This window comes from Sus scrofa, chromosome X (genome assembly GCF_000003025.6).
Source record: "Sus scrofa isolate TJ Tabasco breed Duroc chromosome X, Sscrofa11.1, whole genome shotgun sequence".
Classification (NCBI taxonomy): Eukaryota; Metazoa; Chordata; class Mammalia; order Artiodactyla; family Suidae; genus Sus; species Sus scrofa.
Window position 1 is genome coordinate 12397467 of NC_010461.5, and position 22688 is coordinate 12420154.

Here is a 22688-nt window from a genome sequence, read left to right on the forward strand (position 1 = left end):
CGGGACGGCGGGGGTCTCGCCCGACCCTCCCTCCTCGCCCCCTGTCCCCGGCACTCCCGCTCGTCTCCCGGGACTTACGGCGGCCGCGGGCCGCGGGCGCGGCGGGGCTCGGCCGGCGGCGTCGGCGGCGGCGGCGGCGGCGGCGGCGGCGGCTGAGGGGAAGCCCCTGTCGCTGAGCTGAGGAAGAGAAGCCGTGTTGCTGTGGGGAGGGGACCCGGTTCGCAGAGGGAAGGCTTAAGAGGCGAGGGGAGGGCGAGCCGACAAACCCCGCCCCGGGGGCCGGACGAAGGAGGAGCCGGGGCTGCGGCGAGCGGAGGGGCGGGCTGGGCGGCGCGCTGGAAGCTGCTCGGCTGTCGCCAACGGCACTGGAGGCAGCTCAGGTGACCGCGCGGTCCCGGGAAGCCGATTGGCCGGGTCTCTACCAAGGGGTGGGGGGTGGGGGTCCGGACCGGAAGCCAGGCCACGTGACCCGGAAACGGCTATGGGCAGGGCGGGCGCGCCTGCGCACTCCTGAATGTGCCTCAGGGACGCGCGCGCGCTGCAGTCCCGGCAGTTTAGTGGTGAGAAGATAGTATTTCGCGGTGCCCTTTGTCGACCCTTCTCTGCGGGGCGGGGAAGGTCTGGGCCGCCGAGAGGCGTGTTCGAGCTACCACAACTCCTTGCTCTGAGAGGGTGGGACTGGGAGGTGTGCTGCCCGGTGATGTTGGTGAGGGGAGAGAGGGACTGCTGCAACTCTGGGGAAAACAAGTCGGCTCTTCCGTGGAGCTCGGGTACGCGTTCAGAGGGCTTTTTGCAATTACTTTGCTTCAAAATTGTCCGGAATCTGGCCCCTCCTCCCCATCACACTGCTACAGCCCTAGACACCTTTCGCCCCAAGCTGTGCGAGTGTCTCTTCCCTGGGCTTACCTCGCCCATCCTCAGTGCTGCGGACCTGAGGAGTTACTGTACGTTCTCCGCAGAAAAGCCCAGACAGCACCTCATCTTCAAGATTCCGCTTCCTTCACACGGAGTCACCCCCCTCCTCCCTCACAGCCGCCTGGGTTCCAGTTTAGCATTGCCGACGACTTGCTCTGCCTGGCATGCCCTTGCTCTCAAATGTCACATCTGTGAAGCTTCACTCTCAAACCCTGTAAGAATGAACCCTCTTTCGCCCATATGCCTATTAACCTATTTAGCACATCTTGAGTTTTATTCATTTTGCATTCCCCTGTGTCCATTAACTTTCTATTTAGCACATTTTGACTTTTATTCATTTTGCATCTCAACCTAGTTCACTGCCTGGTGTATAACCCCAGTAATAAACGCGAGTTGACTGGTGAGGACTGTAAAATGATAGATTTGTTAAGAGCCATAGTGCTGAGCATTTTATCTGGCACATAATGAATGTCCATATTTTTTTGAATGAAAGAATGGATGAATCATCTAGTCCGACTCATCTTTTACAGATGAGGAAAGGGGAGCCCCATGGGATTAAGTGACCTTGCTTGAACAGCCACGGGTTTCTCATGTCGAATGCTATTCATTATCCCAGTCACTGAGGTTCTTACAAAGGAAGCTAGAAAATTGCTTTTGTTAAGCTGTGCCCTTTATGCAGAGGTACCCAAACATAGTCACCAGAATTTTTTAACAGTCCAAAGGGAAAAAGAGATGCTAAGTTTTCATGAAGCTAAATTTAATCAGTTTAAAAGAATCTTTAATTAGGGGTAGTGCTCTTTTTGTGCGTGTGAAAATGTCTATAAAACTGAGGTAGTATATAATAGAGATTTGAGGGCATTTTTTAATGCCCTTCTTTAGCAAAATAAAAATGTGCAATACCTCCCCTTTTAAGCACTACTATGCTACTTGGAAAATTACTAAATGTGCTTATGCTTAATGTATACTGTAGTGTTAAATAAGTGGTCAACACAAAACAGAACTGGCTTTCTGGAGATCTTTAGGCCCCACCGCCCAAATTTCTCTCAGCACCTTGACCAATCATGGCTCAGAGGCACATCTCTTTTCTCCCTTACTACACAAAACAGATGCCATTAGCCAGTCAAGGATAGATCTATTGCTGTGCAATGAAAACTTGACCTTTGAATCCAAATGCTACTTTTCCCTTTTTTTTTTTCTGTACAAAACTCATATATCCTCAAAGGTGCCTGAGATAACTGGATAACTACCTCCAAGTTTAAGCTCATTGGTTATGCTCCTAATATTGGTCTATGGTTCTGAAAACGAGGATGAAGACAGGAGACTTGCTGATGACATATTGGCAATCTCTGGTGTTCCTAGCCAGGAAAAGGGGGGGGGAGGGAAAGGAATTATGGGAAAAATAATTAGCAGCTGAAAGCAGTTATTACATAATCTTGGCTGCTTATTAATTTAGCAGAAGGAATGGCTTATTAAATTCTAATAGCAACAGCACAACTGCAAACAACCTAGCAATTAACGGTGCAGGGCCCATTATTTTGTTAATATGTTCTCTTCTTTTGGCAAGTGTATAAGAACAAAATTTATAGAAGCAGATGGTCTTTTTCAGTAGATTATAGATGGTTTATTCCCCAGTCTTAGTATTGAGTGCTAATTGTGCATTCACCGTGAAAGACAAAAGAAGCACTGTTATTGTCTTTGTTGGTAGTTAACTGCTTGACTTTGATTCCCACAATTTCCACGATTTCTTTTTCATATAGCCAGTTCTTCTCACCTAGTATCTTCTTCATCTGTCATGTTAATAGGGTATCTTTTTTTAATCTACTGCTTTTATTATCTGGGTGGTCCTGATTTCTTGGTTGTTATTGATTGATGGTACAGAAATTATTTTTTATGAAAAACTAAAAATCAGATTTTATCCTTTTTTTTTGATACAGGAGACATTTATTACAAGACTGTTTCTCATGGAATAAGAACATGTAGTTTCATGGTGCAAGGCTGCCTGATGTTTCCCAGGTTTGAGTGGCCCTGGTAGAAAAAGGAAAATTCGACAAGGTCAGGAGAGAGAAGAACATATTTATCCTAAAATAAGAATGATGACCGTGTCCCACGTGTACAGAAGGGGAAGAAGAGCTGAGGTATTTCTGGTAACCTGCTTTTTATTTTATTTATGTTCTTATTGAGATTAATTGGCATATAACATTATATTAGTTTCAAGTGTACAACATGATTCAATAATTATATATGCTGCAAAATGATCACAGTAAGTCTACTTAAAATCAGTTTATTTTTTTTAAAAAAGGTGCCCAGCTTTTATTTGTGCTAAATGCAAGGGATGAGGATAAAATAGACATTCCGTCTTCTAACAATAAAATTTTGAGACTTTATATGTAATCTTTTATAAGTTTTCAAAACTTAAAAGTTTTAGGTTCCTTTTATTCATTTTTTTATTTTTTTTATTTTTATTTTTTGTCTTTTTGCTATTTCTTGGGCCGCCCCTGCGGCATATGGAGGTTCCCAGGCTAGGGGTCGAATCAGAGCTGCAGCCACCAGCCTACACCAGAGCCACAGCAATGTGGGATCTGAGCCGCGCCTGCAACCTACACCACAGCTCACGGCAACGCCGGATCGTTAACCCACTGAGCAAGGGCAGGGACCGAACCCGCAACCTCATGGTTCCTAGTCAGATTCGTTAACCACTGCGTCACAACGGGAACTCCTAGGTTCCTTTTAAATGTGTGATGGCCATATGCTTTTATGTCCTCTCCCTCTCAAAATGCCATTAAACGGAGGGAAAAAAAAGAGGAATATTTAAAGTATAGACCCACATGGACAATGAGGGAAGGGACATTAGCATGAGGATATCAACAAGGATGTCAGGGTACATCATTAAACATTGAAGATTGAAGTAAAATTTGTAGTAGGTTTATATTGAGAATATGGAGGACAGAAGTAAGGGGATGTTGAAATAATATTAAATCCTCATGCAGTAGCAGTAAGAAAATAGATAAGATCTAACATAAATCATAAATAGAGTTATTAGCATATTCTTTCAATACCAGGGAGTAAATTCCAGAAGCAATGATGACTTTCATTCCAGGGACCAATATTGAGGTAGAAAGTAATAAAGGTTATTATTAAATTTTATTTTAGTGTAGGTTTTCCTTAGACAATTTTTTAAAATACTGTAATGAAGTAGATAAAAACCCTTCTGTTAGTGCTAACACTGTATTATGGATTTGTACAGTGTTCCTTCAGCCAGTCTATACATTATTTAAAATTTATTAAATAAAAATGTCTTATGATGAAATTCAGTGCTGAATCAGTATAGAAGATCACAGTAAGTGTAAAAAAAAGATGCTTAGAATTTGCGAATTTGCATTTCCAAAGATAAAGTTGTTTCAAGAAAGACCGGCCTAAAATAATGAGGATTTGAGAACCAAATCATTTCTTATAGATAGAGCTGTCACTGCCAAAGTCCTGAACAATGAGCAAAAGACATATGCTCTTTCTTGAAGCCTGTTTCCATAGTTTTGAATAAAATGTAGGAAAACTACTCTTCTCCATTTAATTTTAGGTTAGAGCAGTGATTCTCAACCTGAGCAATTTTATCCCCCACCTGGGGACACTTGGCAGTGTCTGGAGACATTTGGGTAATCACAGTGGGGTGGGGGTTGAGTTGGTGATGCTGTTGCAATGTATCGCACAGCTTCCATCCCAAAGAATTAGCCAACCCAAGATGTCAATAGTGCTGAAGTGGAGAAACCCTGAGTTAGTCACTGAAAACGTTGCCACTCAGCAACGGAGATAATCCATAGACATTTCAAGAACTAGAATAAGCACTTATCTTCAGAGGGGTTTCTTTTCTATTGGGGGAGTTGGAATCATTCTTAATATTTGATAGGTAAAATCCTTAACTGCTGAAAAGACTGGCCACATACATGAGGAAGTCAGTATTTTTTAAAGTAACTAGAATGTACTATCCAAATGGGATTTTTTTTTTCAAAGTGATCCCAGAATATTAGTGGAAGTTATTTAGAACTGGGATGCAGGAGATGACTGTTCCATTCATTCATTCATTCATTAACATAAATGTTTATTATGTGTCTGCTCTGTGCTGGGCACTCTGGAAGGCAGTGGAGATACAAAGACAAGTAAAATGTTAACTCTGTCCTAAAGCCCCAATACCATTTCTCCTGACACAGAATTCCGTGTCTTTTGGCCACCCTAAGTAGTCAGAAGAGCTGTCACCAGTCAAACACTAATATATTTTCTTTCAGGAAACCCCTTGAGACGCTTCATAGAACCTTTGATTCTATAACTGATGTCTTTGGAAACTATTTGCCCTAATAACCTCCCAGAGGTCTTAACAATCTTTTCATTCTGTGAGTTTTCTACAACACTCTTAATTCAGAGCAGTATAAGAGAGAGATTCGATATGCTTTCAACAAAACAATTTCAAATAATTTTCTTTTAACGTTGTCCTTAAGATGAAATGTTTCAACAGTGATCTAACTCAACTAGACCAGTGCTTCTAGTTTTCTTTAGAAAACTCGTGAGAACACAAGATGGCTGGGCCCCATCCCCAGAGTTTCTGATTCAGCAATCTGAGGAGGTGAGGCTGAGAAGTGCATTTCTTTTTTTTTTTTTTTTAATAGTTGAAGTATAGTTGATTAACAATGTTTTGTTAGCTTCTGGTGTCTAGCAAAGTGATTTAGTTATCTATATCTATAGATATTCTTTTTCACACTCTGTTACATTATAGGTTATTACAAGGTATTGAATATAATTCCCTGTGCTATACAGTAGGTCCTTCTTGTTTATCTCTTAACATAGAGTAGTGTTATCTCTTAGTCCCAGACTCCTAATTTATCCCTCCCCTTGCCTCCTTTCCCCTTTGGTAACCATAAGTTTTCTATGCCTGTGAGTCTATTTTTGTTTTGTAAATAAATTCATTTGTATCATTTTTTAAGATTTCACATGTAAGTGATATCGTATATTTCTCTTTGTCTGAATTGTTTCACTTAGTATGACAGTCTATCTCTGGGTCCATCCATGTTGCTACAGATTGCATTATTTCGTTCCCTTTTATGACTGAGTAATATTCCATTGCATATACGGACCATATCTCTTTATTTCATCTGTTGATGGACATTTAGGTTGCTTCTATGTCTTAACTATTGTAAATAGTGCTGCTGTGAACATTGGGGTGCATTTATCTTTTTGGATTAGATTTTTTGTCTTTTCTGGATATATGCCCAGAAGTGGGATTTTTAGATCATATGGTAGTTCTATTTTTAGTTTTTGAAGGAACCTTCATACTGTTTTCCATAGTGGCTACACAGTAGTTTACATTCTCACCAACAGTGTAAGAGGGTTCCCTTTTCCTCACACCCTCTAGGATTTATTATTTCTAGACTTTTTGATGATGGTCAGTCTTCAGTGTTATGTGATATCTCATTGTAGTTTTGACTTCCATTTCTCTAATAATTAGTGATGTTGAGCATCTTTTTATGTGCCTCTTGGCTGTCTGTGTGTCTTTGGAGAAATGTCTGTGTAGGTTTTATGCCCATTTTTATTTTTTTTAATTTTTAATTTTTAATTTTTTTATTTTTTTACCTTTTCTAGGGCTGCACCCACGGCATGTGGAGGTTCCCAGGCTAGGGGTCTAATTGGAGCTGTAGCCACTGGCCTACGCCACAGCCATAGCAACGCAGGATCCGAGCCGAGTCTGCAACCGACACCACAGCTCACGGCAACGCCGGATCCTTAACCCACTGAGCAAGGCCAGAGATTGAACCTGCAACCTCATGGTTACTAGTCAGGTTCGTCATCCACTGAGCCACAATGGGAACGCCTATGCCCATTTTTTGATTGGGCTATTTGTTTTTTTGATTTGAGCTGTATGAGCTGCTTGTATATTTTGGAAATTAAGCTCTTGTCGGTCACATCATTTGCAAATATTTTTCCCAGTCTGTAACTTGTCTTTTTGTTTTGTTTATGGTTTCCTTGGCTGTGCAAAAGCTTATAAGTTTGATTAGGTCTTATTTGTTTATTTTTGCTTTTATTTCTTTTGCCTGGGAGTTGGACCTAAGAAAATGTTGCTGCGATTTACTTTATAGGGTATTTTACCTATCTTCTCTTCTAGGAGTTTTATGTGAGACTTGCATTTCTAACAAGTTCTCAGGTGTGGCTGATGCTGCTAGTCTTGGAGCCACACTTTGAAAACCACTGCTCTATACCAAAAAAAAGTTATGATATCTAACATGATAAAAGCCAGGATTGTGATAATTTTCCCAGACAAATGATCTAAAGGAAATTTGAGGTCTGAATATTTTTTATTGTTGACCTCATTAAGTCTGATAACGTTGGAAGAGTAATATTCCTAGTTATATGATCCTGAAACTAAATCTATATGCACAACCCACAGTGCCTACGATCATGGTGTGCCCTTACAAGCTAATGTGCTCTAAGAGTCTAAGCTACAAATTAGAGCACTTAGAGAAACTCGAAGGTTGCACCATTAAAAATCAGATGCTTACTTGATGAATACCACTACTCTAAAAATATTTTCCAACTCCTCATGCCAAGTAGGAATCACCTCTGAAACACTTTGTTGGCATTTACAGACATGGAGTGGAAAGGAGAGGGTTGAGAGGGACCAGCTAGACAGAATCAATATCCCTGGATAGGGCAGAAACCACTACGTAGTAATCACAATTTGCCCTTTTTCTTCCTTGGCACACAGCTAGACCCTGTTCCTCAGCTAGGTTCCTGTTCCTGCAGTTAGGTGTTCTCATGGGGCTGGGATCAGGCTATGAAATGTGGATGGAAGAAGTGATAACAGGCTGGGCCCAGAAAACCTTCTACAGGGAAGCCTCTTCCACCTTGCTCTTGCTCCATCGATGTGACCTTGGAAGTCAGGCTGTTAAGATGGCTGAGTCTCTGTCAACCTGGGTTCCTGAATAACTGCATGGAGCAACCACACAGACCACTACCAGCATCATCATTCCTACTACCAGTTGTACCTTTAAGTGAAAGAAAAATAACTCTGTATTAAGCTAGCAATTTTTCCTTTTTCTGGGTTCATCTCTTATAACTGTTAGCATAACTGGCCATTCTTGCAAGCTGTTACACACTTCATTACAAAGAGAAGGAGCCATGGTAATGGGGAGAGGGGAACATTTTCAAGTGGCTAGCTCTTTGTATCCATTCTAAACCTGCTTTTTACGCTCCTTCTTGTGTCTCCATTGACATTTAGAGAATCCTCATACAACCTGAGCCCAGAAGTTAAAACTACTCATCTGTCAAAGGGGCAGGAAACCTGATTTTAGGTTTTTCTTTAACTTTACATTCCTCTGGCCAAACCTAGTGTTTGTACCAGGCAATAGATAATGCAAAAATTTAAAAATCATGTGGCTGAAAGGCCCTCATCCTCATGGATACTAGTTAGATTTGGTTCCGCTGCGCCACAACAGGAACTCCTAAAGCACCATTTAGAATACATGACCATTTTAATTGAATGAGTTGAAAAACTTTTAGAAATAATGCACACATTTTAAATATAACAAATACATAAAAGAATAGATTTTTAAAGCTCTTTCACTCAAAAAGTTCATTTTACAAAGGGAAATTAAGCCCCAGAGAAGTAAGCAAATTGCTCAAGATTATACTGTCTTGTTAGTGGTAGATGAGGAACTAAGAGCCCTGTATTATCTCTAGGCAGTGTTTTCTCACCACAGTCCACTATCTGTTGCACATAAACTACTAGTCCATTATCTTTAGACAAAAACAAACAAACAAGTAAAGTGGAAAACCTTACACACACACACACACACACACACACACCCCGCCCCCCCCAATCATAAACTCTTCATTTCTTTTTCTTATCTCTCTGAAACAAATACTGACTCCACTAGCTGACTGAAACTCTTGCAGTCTCCAGGACTGAAATAGTATTTTACTCGTCTTTATATCATAGAATCTAATACAATACTTTGCATAGAGTAGATGCTCAAAATGTTAATTACTTTGAATTGGATGCCAAAAGAAAATTTAGTAAGCCTCTATATCATTGCTTCTTGAATGTTACCAGTTTTTTTCTGGTCCTCTCCACCTACCATAGCATAGGAAGTAATCGCCTCCTTTCCATCCCCACTAATATTGCTGTAGGTCAGACCAGCAAACAACTTTGTCTCAGCTACTTCCCACCATCTGATCCCATTACTACGATTCCTTTTGTGCATGGCCAACTGAGTATTTTTTCTGAAATATTAATGCAATAGAGATAGACTCTGCTTAAAGTGCTTCAGTTTCTTTATTACTTCAGTTTCTTTGCCTGAGTCTGGGCCAGGTACTCCCTGAGTACTTGGATAAAATAGAGAACAACCTAGATATATGGTATAAGGGCAGGGGGCACAGTTTATAACTGGCAGTCCCAGTACAGTGGGGTAAGTGTTTCAGAGCAGCAAGGGCAAAAGCCAAGGTGCTGTGAGAGCATGTAGGAGAGGGCCCAACCCGGAGTTTTGGTGATAGTGATAGGTGGTGGGGTCAGAGAAAGTTTCCTGGAGGAAACAGCCTTTAGGCCAAGATTGAAAAAAAAAAAGGCGGGGAGGGGGGTTGGGGGGAGTTAGCCAAGAGAAGACAGGGCAAGAGTGTTCTGCACTGGGAGAATAGCATGTACGAAAAGGAAGGGGTTAGTGTGCGACCATCTTAAGGACCTGAATAGAAGGTCTGTGTGGTCAGAGAGTACGTGGGTAAAGAAGAGTCTGCAGAGAATAGCAGGACCAGATTATATGGGACATTTTAAACAAAGTTAAAACATTTGGGCTTTATATAAGATACTGAGGGACATTGAAAGATTTTAAGCAAGGGCAGTGCCATTATTAGATTTGAGTTTTAAAGTTTCAGAGAAATCACTCTGGTTGAAATGTAGTTAATTGCAGAATATACTGTACTCTGAGTTTAGTTGCAGATAAAATTAATCATTCTAAGTAATGCAAACAGAAGCAGTCTAAAAATGATTGGAAGAGCAAAATCTAGGCTGAGTTTCCAGGAAAACGTTCCAGAATAACACCGCAGAACTTGACTATCAGGGAGCCAGCGTGTCTGCCATGATCAGTGAGCTGGAATACTAAGAAGCTGTCTCCATAACTGCTGGCTTCAAGCCTGTACCTCCTCTGCTGTGATTGAGAAATCAGGAATCTGCTGGCAACAAAGTGGGGGCCATGGGTCCTCGCTCTTTTCACTCATGTGGCTGGACTAGACACTGGACTCCTGCTACAACTGCCACCGAAAGCCAGATGCCTCCGTAACATGCTTACCCACAGAAAATAGCAGAGACGAGGCCCCCTTTTCATGATCTGTCACTTCCCCTTCCAAATCTTGCATAGGTGCACCTGGTTGTTGGAATCTTCATCACAACCGGAAACGTTGCTATGGAATGTAGCTTTTTGTTTTCTGGAAGGAATGAACACTATAAGGAAGTTGGAATGGATAGTGAGCCACCATGTCCACAGTAGGGGTGGCTAAGAGACCAATTGAGAAGCTGTTGAAGAATTCACATGAGAGGTGAAGGTAGCCTAACAAGGAATAAAAAGAAAGACGTCGACTGGAGAGAGTTTGGAGGTAGAATTGCTTTGATGTAGGGGCAGGGGAATGAGTGTAAAGTCAGGGTGTCCCTGAGGGAGGATCCCCTGAGAGATAGAACCTAGGAAGAAGGCACACTGGTAGTGAAATGATGAACTCATTTTTCATCCTCCAAAATCAGCTGTCTGTGGGGCCTCCAAGTAGGTAGTGGGAGTTGTTGATATAAGTCTGAAGGCTCAGTAGTGAGGTTAGGGCTGGATCTAGAGATCTGTGAGTCATCAGCATAGAGTTGGCAAATGAAGCTGAGTAGGAGGATGAGATCATTCTAGAAGAATGTATACATCTACATACATACATACATGTATATATATATATATATATATAAATTATTATTATTTTTTGTTTCTTAGGGCCACACCCACAGCATATGGAAATTCCCAGGCGAGGGGTCGAGTCAGACCTATAGCCGCTGGCCTATGCCACAGCCACAGCAATGCCAGATCTGAGTCATGTCTGCTACCTACACGACAGCTCATGGTAACGCCGGATCCCCGACCCACTGAACAAGGCCAGGGATCAAACCCACATCGTCATGGAAACTAGTCAGATTCATTTTCACTGCGCCACAGCGGAACTCCCTATGTATTTTAAAGTACAGTGAAAGACAGAATTATAAGGTGATTCCCACGATGTTATGTTAGGCTAAACTACTTGGCCAAAGGGAATTTGCAGATGTAGTTAAGGTTACAAATCAATTGATCTTAAAATAGAGATTATAAAACTAGGCCTACGTTAATCATATGGAACTCTTTAAAAGAAGAGATTTTTTTCTCCAGCTAATAGAAGAAGAAGTCAGAGAAATTGGAAGCATAAGAGGGATTTGGTGAGAGGGGGGTCTTCATTGGTGAGGTAGAGAGTGTGATGTGACAGGACCTGAGAGTAGCCTCTAGGAGGTGAGTGTGAACCCAGCAATAGCCAACCAAAGAAGGGACCTCAGTTCTATAACCACAAGGAATTGAATTCAAGGCTTTTAGTATATTTATAGAGTTGTGCAAACATCATCACAATCAATTTCAGAACATTTTCCCCACTCTAAAAAATAAACCCTACACCCCTTTGCCATCTCATCCAGTCTCCCCAACACCCTTCACCCCTGCCCCAGCCCCTGGCAGCCGCTGATCAGCTGTATCTAGATTTACCTATTCCTGCCATTCTATATAAATGGAAGCATATCATATGTGGTCCTTTGTGTCTGGCTTCCTTCACTTAACATAGTATTTTCAAGATTCATCCATGTTGTGGGAGGCATTGGGATTTCATTTCAGAGCACATTTATTTATTTATTTATCTTTGTCTTTTTGTGGCCGCACCCACAGCATATGGAAGCTCCCAGGCTAGATATCAAATTGGAGCTGTGGCTGCTGGCCTATGCCACAGCCAGAGCAACACCAGATCCTTAACCCACTGAGCAGGGTCAAAGATCAAACCTGCATCCTCATGGATACTAGTTGGATTTTTTACCACTGAGCCACAACAATGGGAACTCCTCAGAGCACAATTTTAATGGGTAGAAAGAACCTCAAAGGAGTTTAGGGGTGGATGCAAGGCAGACACTTCCCCTGTACACCCAAATCAGCTCTGGTCATTAGCATTCAGTGCTGAAAATGTTATAAGTATGTCCTTCTCTTGGGAGTATCTAAAATAAGTCAATATCAAATGCTAATGCTTTTTGCTTCTTCTCCTCCCCTCCCCCAGCAGTAAATATAACTGAAAGCCTTGCTTAATGACAAAAACTGAGTCAGTCATTGTTGCTTCATGTTAACTACTTGCCTAAGAAACACGCTCATCTTATAGAGGAGATGATGAGCAAAACTGGCAATGCCCTAATAAGCTCTAAATTAAGCATACATAATGTTGAACACAATATAAGAATCAGCAAAAAAAAATTTCTACTTATTGATCATTAGTGTTAATGAGAACAGCAGCAAGTGGCTCTATTCCTGTTCACTTAGAAAGTATAAAAACAAGGTAAGCAAACAATTAGGAAGGTTAATGCAAGGATTCAGTTTTCATCCTGATAATGGAATAATTTATTTTCTAGCCTATTGACCTTGGAAGCCCTCAACGGCTTTATTTTCTCTGGTCTTTGGCTAATTTTCAACCGTGTTAGTAACAGAAACTGCGAAAATGGGATCAGGGCCTACTAAAAGCAATAAAACCAAATGAATGCATCTACCTCCTGGAAATGTCAGTTACAAATAAGCAGAAAGCGCTGCTGTCTATATGAAGGAACTAGAGCCCCTTATTAATAACAGTGGAGGAAGTAATCCAAGAGACTAAATGTGCTGGTGAGAGGGGCTAAGGCTCTCTGAGGAGTTCAGGTTGTAAAAGACACGTAAAAACTTGGGAAGAAGGAGGTAGCAATCAAAGAGTAAAACCAAGAAACAGCACAGAGCTGTAATACTAATGCAAGAAAGACTAGCTGGAGAGAACTGAGACTTGCTGAAGGGTATTTGAATTTGAAGATTCAGTGCTGCAGTGGAGTCTCTTTTGTTTGCCCAATATCCCTCACTCCTTCGAAAAACAGTACTCCCTTTCTTTGGGGAAGCTTTCCTCTCCCCCTACCACCTTCACTCCCATTCCACAGATGCAGACTGAAAGAATGCAGGTCTTCAGATTGGGAGAAATCATATCTGAGAACATGAAAACAATTTTCCAAGGAGATCCTTGAAATATTATCTGCAATCTGTATTTCTCGTAGATTAGAAATAGAAGTGCTTCCTGGAGACAGGAGATGGGCACATGTCATGGTTTTCAAAAATGAGGAGAATGGAGGTGATACAAATGTTAACAGGGATTTCAAGATTGATTCTCCATTAAGAATATCAAATGCCTGGTGTGTGAACTCCCAGAGAGTAAAGAGGTAAGCCTTAAAGAAACCAGCACGAATTCACTAAGAGACAGCCTGACAGACAGGCCTTGGTGTCTTTTGTTATATGTTTATTAGACTAGTAGATGAAAGGAATCCCGTGGACATAGAGTTTCTGTGCTTCTGCAAGGCATTTTTCAAAGACTCTCATGGATCCTTGCTGAAAAAATAGAGAAACTGGATGGATGATAGGATAATTTAGCAGCATAATCATTCTATCCTGAGAGTGCTGATGAATGGATCTTTGTCAAATCTGGCAAATTTTGTCAAAGATCTCTTTGGAACAGGGTTGCTTTCCTAGCATGGTCCTTTTTAAGTAACCTGGATACAGGCTGAGTGGACCTGGTTATCAGTGTAGAGAAAATAAGAATCTGGGAGGCAGTTAGATGACAAAGCAGATTCCAAACTGGCATTGGCCCAGCAATGATGTATCAGCTAGTATCTTTTGGAAAAAGGCAGGATAAATGTGTAAATAAGTGCATAAATGTTCATCTCTATTACAATGAAATTTAAATAGGACAAGTTTTAGTGTTCTACCTCTGGGGCCCAAGTTAAGGATATAGGGAGAACTTGCTAAATAGCAGCATGTGGAAAAGAAGACTTGGGAATTTTAGTGGCCCGAAGCTAATAAGAGCCAAGAGCATGATAAGGCTATAAAATGAAAGAAAGAAAAAAAAAAAGAAAACCCACAGGGATCTTGGGCTGTTAAAATAGAAATATAGTATTCTGACTGTTCTATGCTTTTGATAATCAGTCTTACCATACTTTGATTTATTATGTTCAATTCTGGGAAACATATTTCATGAGGGATGTAGACCAACTTCAACTCCTTCATAGGAGTCATATCATATAGTGCTATAAATTATGACATATGAGCAACAGCCGAAATGAGTAAGGTTAGTTAGCTCAGGGAATAAAATACTTAGGGGCAAAAAAGATGGCTCTTTTACAGCATTGAAAGAGATGGGGCATAAGAGAAAATTCTGTTTAGTTCCAAGAGGAAAACAAGGATCAGTGGATGAAAGTTACTGGGGTGGTAGAGTTCAGATAGAATATAAACAAGTAACTACTAATAATTCGGAGTCTGGAATCAAAGTAGATGAGCTCTCAGTTGTTGGAAATGTTCAAACAAATGACATGGCAGAGGGGACTCCTCTACTATATGAAGGGCCGGACACTCAGAACCTTAAGGCTCTTTTCAATTTGGGGATCAAGTCTGCTGTTCTTTTGGGATTTGTGGGTGTGTGTTTGGTATTGTTTCTCTCCACCCTAAACAGAAATGAAATGTTTCCTGATTTATATGTCAGAGGTCTAGAATAGTCAGGCACAAATGGCGTAGAAGGCCAGTGTCTGGAATTTGCTTTGAATTTCCCCCATAATGCCTAACCCACAGGCACTCAATAAAGGGGCTCTTTTCTTTTCTTCTTAATTAATTAATTAATTTTGCTTTTTAGGGCCCCACCCTTGGCATATGGAGGTTCCCAGGCTAGGAGTCCAATCGAAGCTATAGCTGCCGGCCTAAGTCACAGCCATAGCCACATCAGATCAGAGCTGCGTCTACGACCTGCACCACAGCTCAGGGCGGCACCAGATCCTTAACCCACTGAGGGAGGCCAGGGATCGAACCTGCAAACTCATGGTTCCTAGTCGGGTTTGTTTCTGCTGCACTACGACGAAAACTCCTTAAGGTGCTCTTTTCTTGAAGCTCCCCTGTTTTTCAGGAAGATGCTTTCCTATTTTATATCTCATTTATATTCATGATTTCAAGAATTCAAGAATTGAGCCACTTTCTCTCCTTCAACTGCTTTCTTTTTGCTCGTGGATATCTCCTAATTTAAGAGTGAAGAATTGTGCGGTTTTTTGTGCTAAAGAAACTGCATCTCCCTACTATGATTTCCATCATTGCAAATTCACATTAAGTAAAAGTAGTTTCCTAATTCTCATCCTAGTTTCTTTCTAATAGGACTTTGATTTGGAAAATATTTAATGTTTGTCACAAAAACCTGGGAGAGCTTTTCAGGGCGCCATACAAAATGTAAAGCTTGCCCTTCAAGTCAGACAGACTCAGGCTTTAAATCATGGCTTTTCTGGGTTTCATAGTTAGCTTGCTTAATCTTTCAGAACCTCAGTTTCCTCATGTGTTAAATGAGGTTGATAATATTTATTTCATGGAATTATTTTGAAGATGAAATAAAATAAAATATGTCAATAACCTATCATTATGCTTACTACATAGCTGACATACCATGGAATGTCAATATTATTAATTCCTAACACAGTAACTTCCTCATAATCTTCAGTTCCCCTTAAAATAACAGATCAAATTTAATTTATCAGCACCGTATTATTTGTTTTTTAATTTTTAAATTTTTTATTAAAGTATAGTTGATTACAATGTTCTGTCAATTTCTACTGTACAACAAAGGGTAATATTTGTATTTAAAATATTTAGTGCCAGCTTTCCATTTCTTTTGCTAACTTAATCATTTAACTACATGTCCTAAATGACATAACTTTATAATTATTTATAGGTTTGTTAAAAAAAATTCGTGTGGTGATAACCAAGTCCAAGGCATGTGTTTAGAGTTCCCGTCGTGGCACAACAGAAACGAATCCGACTAGGAACCATGAGGTTGCGGGTTGGATCCCTGGCCTCGCTCAGTGGGTTAAGGATCTGGCGTTGCCGTGACCTGTGGTGTAGGTCGCAGACGAGGCTTGGATCTGGCATTGCTGTGGCTCTGGCGTAGGCCAGTAGCTGCAACTTGGATTAGACCCCTAGCCTGGGAACCTCCACATGCCTCGGATGCGGCCCTAAAAAGGACAAAAGACAAAAGACAAAAAAAAAAAAAAAAAATTAGCCTTGATGTTTTCTAGTACCTATTCTGTGTCTAGATCTGAAGCTCTAGTTTTCCCAAAATGCCTTGCCCAAAGCAAAGCAGTTGCAGGGTTCCTGCTTCTTCAGCCTGCCCTAACCAAGCCTAGGACACTGATTGTTTCCTTCTGTACTTTGCAGAAATTGGCCTCCTCTGTTTGATTTGAAGTCATGAGTTTGGATCACAGTGAGTGGTACACTCTGCTTAATGAATCATTAGTAGAACAGAGAAAAGAACAGACTCAATTACATGCTGAGTTGGTTAACCAGCCTTTCCTTGAACACTGCCCTGCTCCAACCTACGCTGAAACAGGGAGGCTTTTGTATAGCAACGACTCCCTCGCCAGTAGTTCTGTCTGTTGAACCTAAGACCCATATTCTACATTCTTGATTGATTTTAATCTGACTTGGCAGCTTTCTTAAGTACTGCAGCCATCTGCAAGCAGAAATAACGAGGGCTTTGTACAAACAGCATAGCTGCTGGGCTCCCGGCCTCCTTTCCCCCTTTCTGTCTTCTTGACCACATGCTCGCTCTATCACCTGCAGGTATCAGACTCTGCATAGGGGCCCTTTGGGGTCAGGCTCTTGGGGCTTGCTCAGGAGGTGATAAGCCCAAGAAGTAAGGGGAAAGAGAGCGGGAGACAGATAAATGATAAAACAAATAATCAGGTGGCGATAAGTGCTGCCCTTTCCTCTCCTGCATCTGCGCTCCAGACTCAGTGTATTAAAGTTCTGCGAATAAGCTCTGTTCTCTCCCACCTCAGTGCCTTTGAACACCTGTGGGAACCTTCCTCAGCCCTTTTCACCTCTTCAGTGAGGCCTCCTTGATCGTGGCCTCTCCTCTGACCTACTGTTGTCTGTCCCCTCCTACTAGTCCAGAGGCTGCTTACAAGCAGGGACTATGTCTCTTTATTTCCCGTAGTTCAGAGACTTAGCACAGTGCCTGACATATAAAAATTGCTCAATAATTCCTGGTTGATTGACTGAATGGGTCAGGGGAGAGTTGAAGGCCAATCTCGATTTATTACATAAATAATACTGAGCCCCCGTGATAACCCAGGAGAGCCAGACAACCAAAATATGAACACATAAATCTGTCAGGTGGTGAGGAATGCCAAGAGGTGAGGGGAAGAGAGTGACAGCAGGAGACACACAATAAGCAGATAAACAGGTCAGGAGGTGAAATAGCACAGGAGAGAAATGGCAAACAGGGGCCACGGGGGGTTGCTATTTCAGATAGACCCATTAGGGAAGGCCTCTCTGGCAAAGAGATATTTGCACATAGAGCTGAAGTCAGTGAAGGAATGAACCAGTGGAATCTAGGGGGTAAGCTTTCCAGGCAGAGAGAACAGAGAGTGCCAAATCTTAGAGCTCAGCATGAGGAAGCGGGCCATAGCTGACGTCAGGAACTGCAAGGAGACCATTGCGGCTGGAGTACACTGGAGAGTGGTGAGAGGCGAGATAGGAACAGCCAACAACACGCAAACAAAGGGTGCAGCATGGATTGGCTGTAAGTGAATGTGATAAACCATCAGAGAAAACTTACACATGAGACCCTGAATGTCTATGGTTGGAAAGTAGGAGAAAAGCCAGAGCAATGGAGGCCGTCTGTAAGGGGGTCCTAATTCAGCAAAAAAGGAGACAGCACCAAAAATAACAGCCTAGTTTACTTGATGTTACTCCCAGGTAATTGATTACAGTATTCAAAGCATGATTTGTAAGCACCCGCATTGGAAATTAGTGACCTGTAGGAGCTGGGGTGGTGGGGGTCACAGAGAACATCACATCAGTTACCAGATTTTCTTTTACTTGTACCTTCACTAGTAATATTAGGCCAGTTGATCAAAGTAATGTGGTACAAATAGCATACGGAGATTTGTACAAGGTATTTGGCAAGGCCTTGGTATCCTCATAGACAAGATGGACATATGTGCTCTGAATGGTCACCTTGTTAGATGACTTTGATCTTTTTTATTATTATTTCTTTTTCTTACTGCATAAAATACACATAATATAAAATTTATCATTTACTGTTTTGAAGTATACAATTCAGGGGTATTAAGTGTATTCGCTATGTATGGTGTGCAACTATCACCACTGTCTAGTTCCAGAACTTTTTCATCATCCCAGAAGGAAACCCCCATTCTTGTTCTTCATTCTCCCCTACACCAATTCCCAGGCAATCATTAATCTGCTTCCTGTATCTATGGATTTGCTTATTCTGGGTATTTCATATAAACGGAATCATGTAATAGGTGTTTTTTGTCTGTCTTCTTTCATCTAGCATAATGTTTTCAAAGTTCATCCGTGTTGTAGCCTGTATCAGTACTTCATTCCTTTTTTTTTTCTCTCTTTTTATTTATTTGTTTACTTATTTTCTTTTTTGGCTGCCCCGCTGCAAATGGAGTTCCCGGGCTAAGGATTGAACCTGTGACCTGGTGCTGCAGAAACAGTGTCAATCCCATTGCACCACAGGAACTCCTTTATTCCTTTTTTATAACTGAGTAATGTTCTATTATATGGATATACCAGATTTTGTTCACCCATTCGTCAGTTGATGGAAATTAGGGTTGTTTCCACCTTTTGGCTATTTTGAATAATAGTGCTCTGAACATTTGTGGACAACTTTTATTTGAACACCTGTTCTTAATTCTTTTGGGTATATACCTAGGCGTGGAATTGCTGGGCCATATGGTAATTCTGTGTTTAATCTTTTGAGGAACTACTGAATGTTTTCCGCAGCAGCTGCTCTTTCTATAGGAAGTGTTGGGGGCAGGGCACAATTGGAAGGACCAAAGGTTGGCTCAGGGTGGGGGTGGTAGCGGGAAGGGCTGTGCTCCTGTATTTCTAGAGGAGTTGGGAAGGGCACGAGGCATGAGATCAGGAGCACATCATCCGGCGTTAGGAGGGCTTGGGTTAATGGTCAGTGGAATGGCCCTGCTGAAGGGAGATCCCTCCTTATCCGGGATGTGAGGCATCTAGAATTTGCACACAGCGAATCCTCAGCTGAATACCTTGAGGTCCTTCCTGTGAGGTAGCCTGTCGCTATGCTCTCTGAGGAAAGGTCCAGGCCAGGCCAGCAGGTATCTATCTCTCTTGAAATGACAAACTGATCACATTTTCAGATGACACTCAGGTGGAAGAGATACCAAATTTAGAATCAGGATTTTGAAAGATTAAAGCAAGCCAGAGAGATGAATAAAACAACCAGGTGGTGTTTGTGATTTTTTTTTTAATCTTTTTTTTTTTTTTTGCAAGCAACAGCAGTGGATGAGATAGGTCAGTCATGGAAAAAACACAGCGATTTTGTAGACCAGTTGTTAACATATTAATATATATTTTTTAACCTGGGATTAATTTCAAGGATTTAATTTTTCCTTCAAAGGGCAACAAAACTAGAAAGAATAAATGCCTGCTTAAGAAAAAGCAACATGAAAATAGCTACTCCTGCTCTTAACAAGAACCCAGAGACTACCCAAGTAAACCTACCAAGGATGCACTGAAGGTGCTTGGATTTATTTCCAACATCCCATAACAGGTCAATGTTAAAATTTCAACACTATATCTCTTTCTAAATCAGCAAACTCAAAAATCACTGGTTACCAAACATTTTGCTTGGTGTACTGACCCCTCTCCTCCGTTAGGAGCAGCTTTGACGGAGGACCTTCCCCTCCAGGTGTCATACATAATGCAGTTAATGAATGGAGTAGGTACCGGAGGGTGGGAGTGGAGATAGAAGTACAATTTAGACACCAAATCAGAAACTGTATTTTTCCAGAGTCAACTTCTGCACCATCAATTTTTTAAAACCTCAAAATCCATCAAAATGCTTATATAATATTTTTCATCTTCAATATCATGAGAGTACCAAAGAACAAGCCAATTACTTTCTAAAAAATTTATGAAAAAGTAAATCATAGAATACCATTCAATTTTTAACTATGTATAATATTTATGAGTCCACAAATTGCAGATGAAAAATAAGAAAAAGGTGATAAAAATGATTTGTTTCCAACTGGGAAACATGCATTAGAAAATTCGAATCTGCTCTTGCAAAGTCTTGTTCACCAGATTTTCTCCTGGGGGCTTGGGCATAATACGTACAGATTTTCAGCTAAAGAATGCCTCCTGAGGCTTGAATTTTCACATCTGACTTAATTTTTTGACAGTTTTAGTTAATATCTGGCCAAGGACCTAACTCTTGGCCAGACCCAGAGGAAAAAAATCTACATAAAGTGAGGTAGGAATATCCATGCCCCCTGTCTAGTTCTGGTCACCACCATTTATAACATTTACCTGATTTAAACTTAAATCTTTTGTCTTGCACTGTTCCTTGAACATGCAAACAGCAGTCAAAGAAAGGGAGTTGATAAATAAAAAATCCATGAATATTATAATTTCCAAGTGTTGAAAGAAAGCTCATCTGAGCAGGCATGATTTTAAAGTAGTATTTGCTCTTTGAAAACACAAACAAGTATTCTATATTATGAGGTAGTGTTTGAACTTAACTGATTACTTAAAACTTTTCAGAATCACAAATTCATATATCAAAAATATGTCTACCCTAGCAAAGAGAAACACAAGAATTGTTCTGATACCCAGAGTAAAAATGTAAATACCTTTTCTGGAAAAGATGACATCTTCATGAACAACACACATAAAATTCAAGTCATTCTGGGTCTACTGGATGATTCTAAAACAGCCAAACTGAGTCTTACGTAGTCCTCAGGTAGGAAACCCACAAATTGCAGTCACCATTGATCTCGGTACAATCCATTTCAACACTTTTTTTCTCTTGAAGTTACTTGCAGACTAGAATGTTAATATTTGAGTATTTGGTAAGTTATAAAAATAAGTACAGATGAATTGGAGTTCCTGTTGTGGCTCAGTGGAAACGATTCTGACTAGCATCCACGAGGGCACAGGTTCTATCCCTGGCCTCGCTCAGTGGGTTAAGGATCGTGCGTTGCTGTGAGCTGAGGTGTAGGTCGCAGACAGTGGCTCGGATCCTGCGTTGCTGCGGCTGTGATGTAGGCCAGCAGCTACAGCTCCGATTCAACCCCTAGCCTGGGAATATCCGTTTGCTGTGGGTGTGGCCGTAAAAAGACCAAAAAAAAAAAAAAAAAAAAGGTACAGCTGAGGACAGTCATCCCAATAAACGTTTTTGGAATGCTGGTAACAAATAATCATCTCTTTTGGATAAAAATCTGCCTTAGAGAAGATGTGAATGTATTTTGAGTTTTTCCAAAAAGCTGATTTCTAGCTACAATCCAAAAACCAGTGGTAAAGATGAAAAGTTCCAAAGAAAAATGTTGAAAAGAGCGTTACATCTTCCCACTTCCTCAAAGCAAATGTTATATTAACTTAGCACAATGAAACAGGTGTCTATATGTATTTTTTACATTCTACCATTTTGCAGTCTATCCTAGGCCTGTAGTAATAATTAGCATCATGATCTGGAAAACTACTGTTGTTTCAATTCATATGTGAACATCTCCATATTATTATCAAGAATAAAAGTGTTAGACTACAGACCTAGCCCAACCCACTGGTCTCCCCATTCTGACATGGAATGTTCCAGTAGCAGTTGTTGGCTAAGACAGGAATTATTTATGTATTTGGGGAACTGTGACAATACCGGAGAAGGCCAAATATGCAGTCACTAGTGAATCCAGCTTCTCTTTGGAGGGCCAGTGGATTAAGAAAAAACTCTGGACGTTCAAGGCTTCATTTGTGAATGTTAGAGCTTAGACATTTTAGGAAATCTGTATTTTCTTGAAAGTAAACATAAACCTAAAAGTAAATATAAAACTAAAAGAACCTTACCTACATGCATAATGTGGTACCTCTCATATAAACTAACAATTTCTAATCTTGTTTTTAAGGAAATGCCTTAAAATTCCTTAAAATACAAATAATAGAAATCCAACCAACAGTAAAAAGGTCCAAATTGTAGAGAAAAGATTGCAATTCTACTAAAAAGGAGCCCTACTTTCTTGGAAAAAAAGTGCAAGGTGGCCAGCCCTGACTCAGCACAGATGGGACAATAATAGCTTAAATTGAGTTCTTCTACTGCAGGATTATCCATTTCGTTAGGGATTTAGACTCAGAGAGAGAGAGCTGTGCATTTTTGCTCATTCTTATTCTGAAAATAATAATATCTTTTCCTCGAGCCAGTCAATTTTATTTAAAATTTTCTATAGCTAAGACTGCTATAAGCTATAATACCCAGCAGAATCTTTGGCATGTTGCAAAGAAATGGCAAAGGTATATTACTTTTTATGGTGCAACCCCAATGATCACCCCCTTTCTGTCTCATTTTTACTTAAGTAATAGGAGGGCAGCAAAACATTGAATTTCTCTGTTAGCCCTAGTCTGTAACCCATG

At 40.8% G+C, this 22688-nt stretch overlaps 1 protein-coding gene and 1 long non-coding RNA gene across 8 annotated transcripts in view; one reads left to right on the plus strand and one right to left on the minus strand.

The window, feature by feature from the left end:
• Window positions 1–206, minus strand: part of AP1S2 (adaptor related protein complex 1 sigma 2 subunit) — a 29888-nt gene extending 29682 nt beyond the window's left edge. For 2 of the 6 annotated variants that reach the window (XR_002340566.1, XR_002340567.1), the window contains exon 1: window positions 79–188. The gene's annotated coding sequence lies outside the window, so the exon portion shown is untranslated. Of the gene's footprint in view, window positions 1–78 lie in introns of all 6 variants that reach the window. The other 4 variants (XM_005673456.3, XM_005673454.3, XM_003134953.5 and 1 more) reach the window with 3 other exon arrangements.
• The window catches only part of LOC106506905, a 98141-nt gene continuing 75943 nt past the window's right edge, over window positions 491–22688 (plus strand). The window contains exons 1-2 of one of the 2 annotated variants that reach the window (XR_001302558.2): window positions 491–770; window positions 2850–3050. This is a non-coding gene — a long non-coding RNA (uncharacterized LOC106506905). The remainder of the gene's footprint in view (window positions 771–2849; window positions 3051–22688) is intronic. The other variant, XR_002340863.1, reaches the window with a different exon arrangement.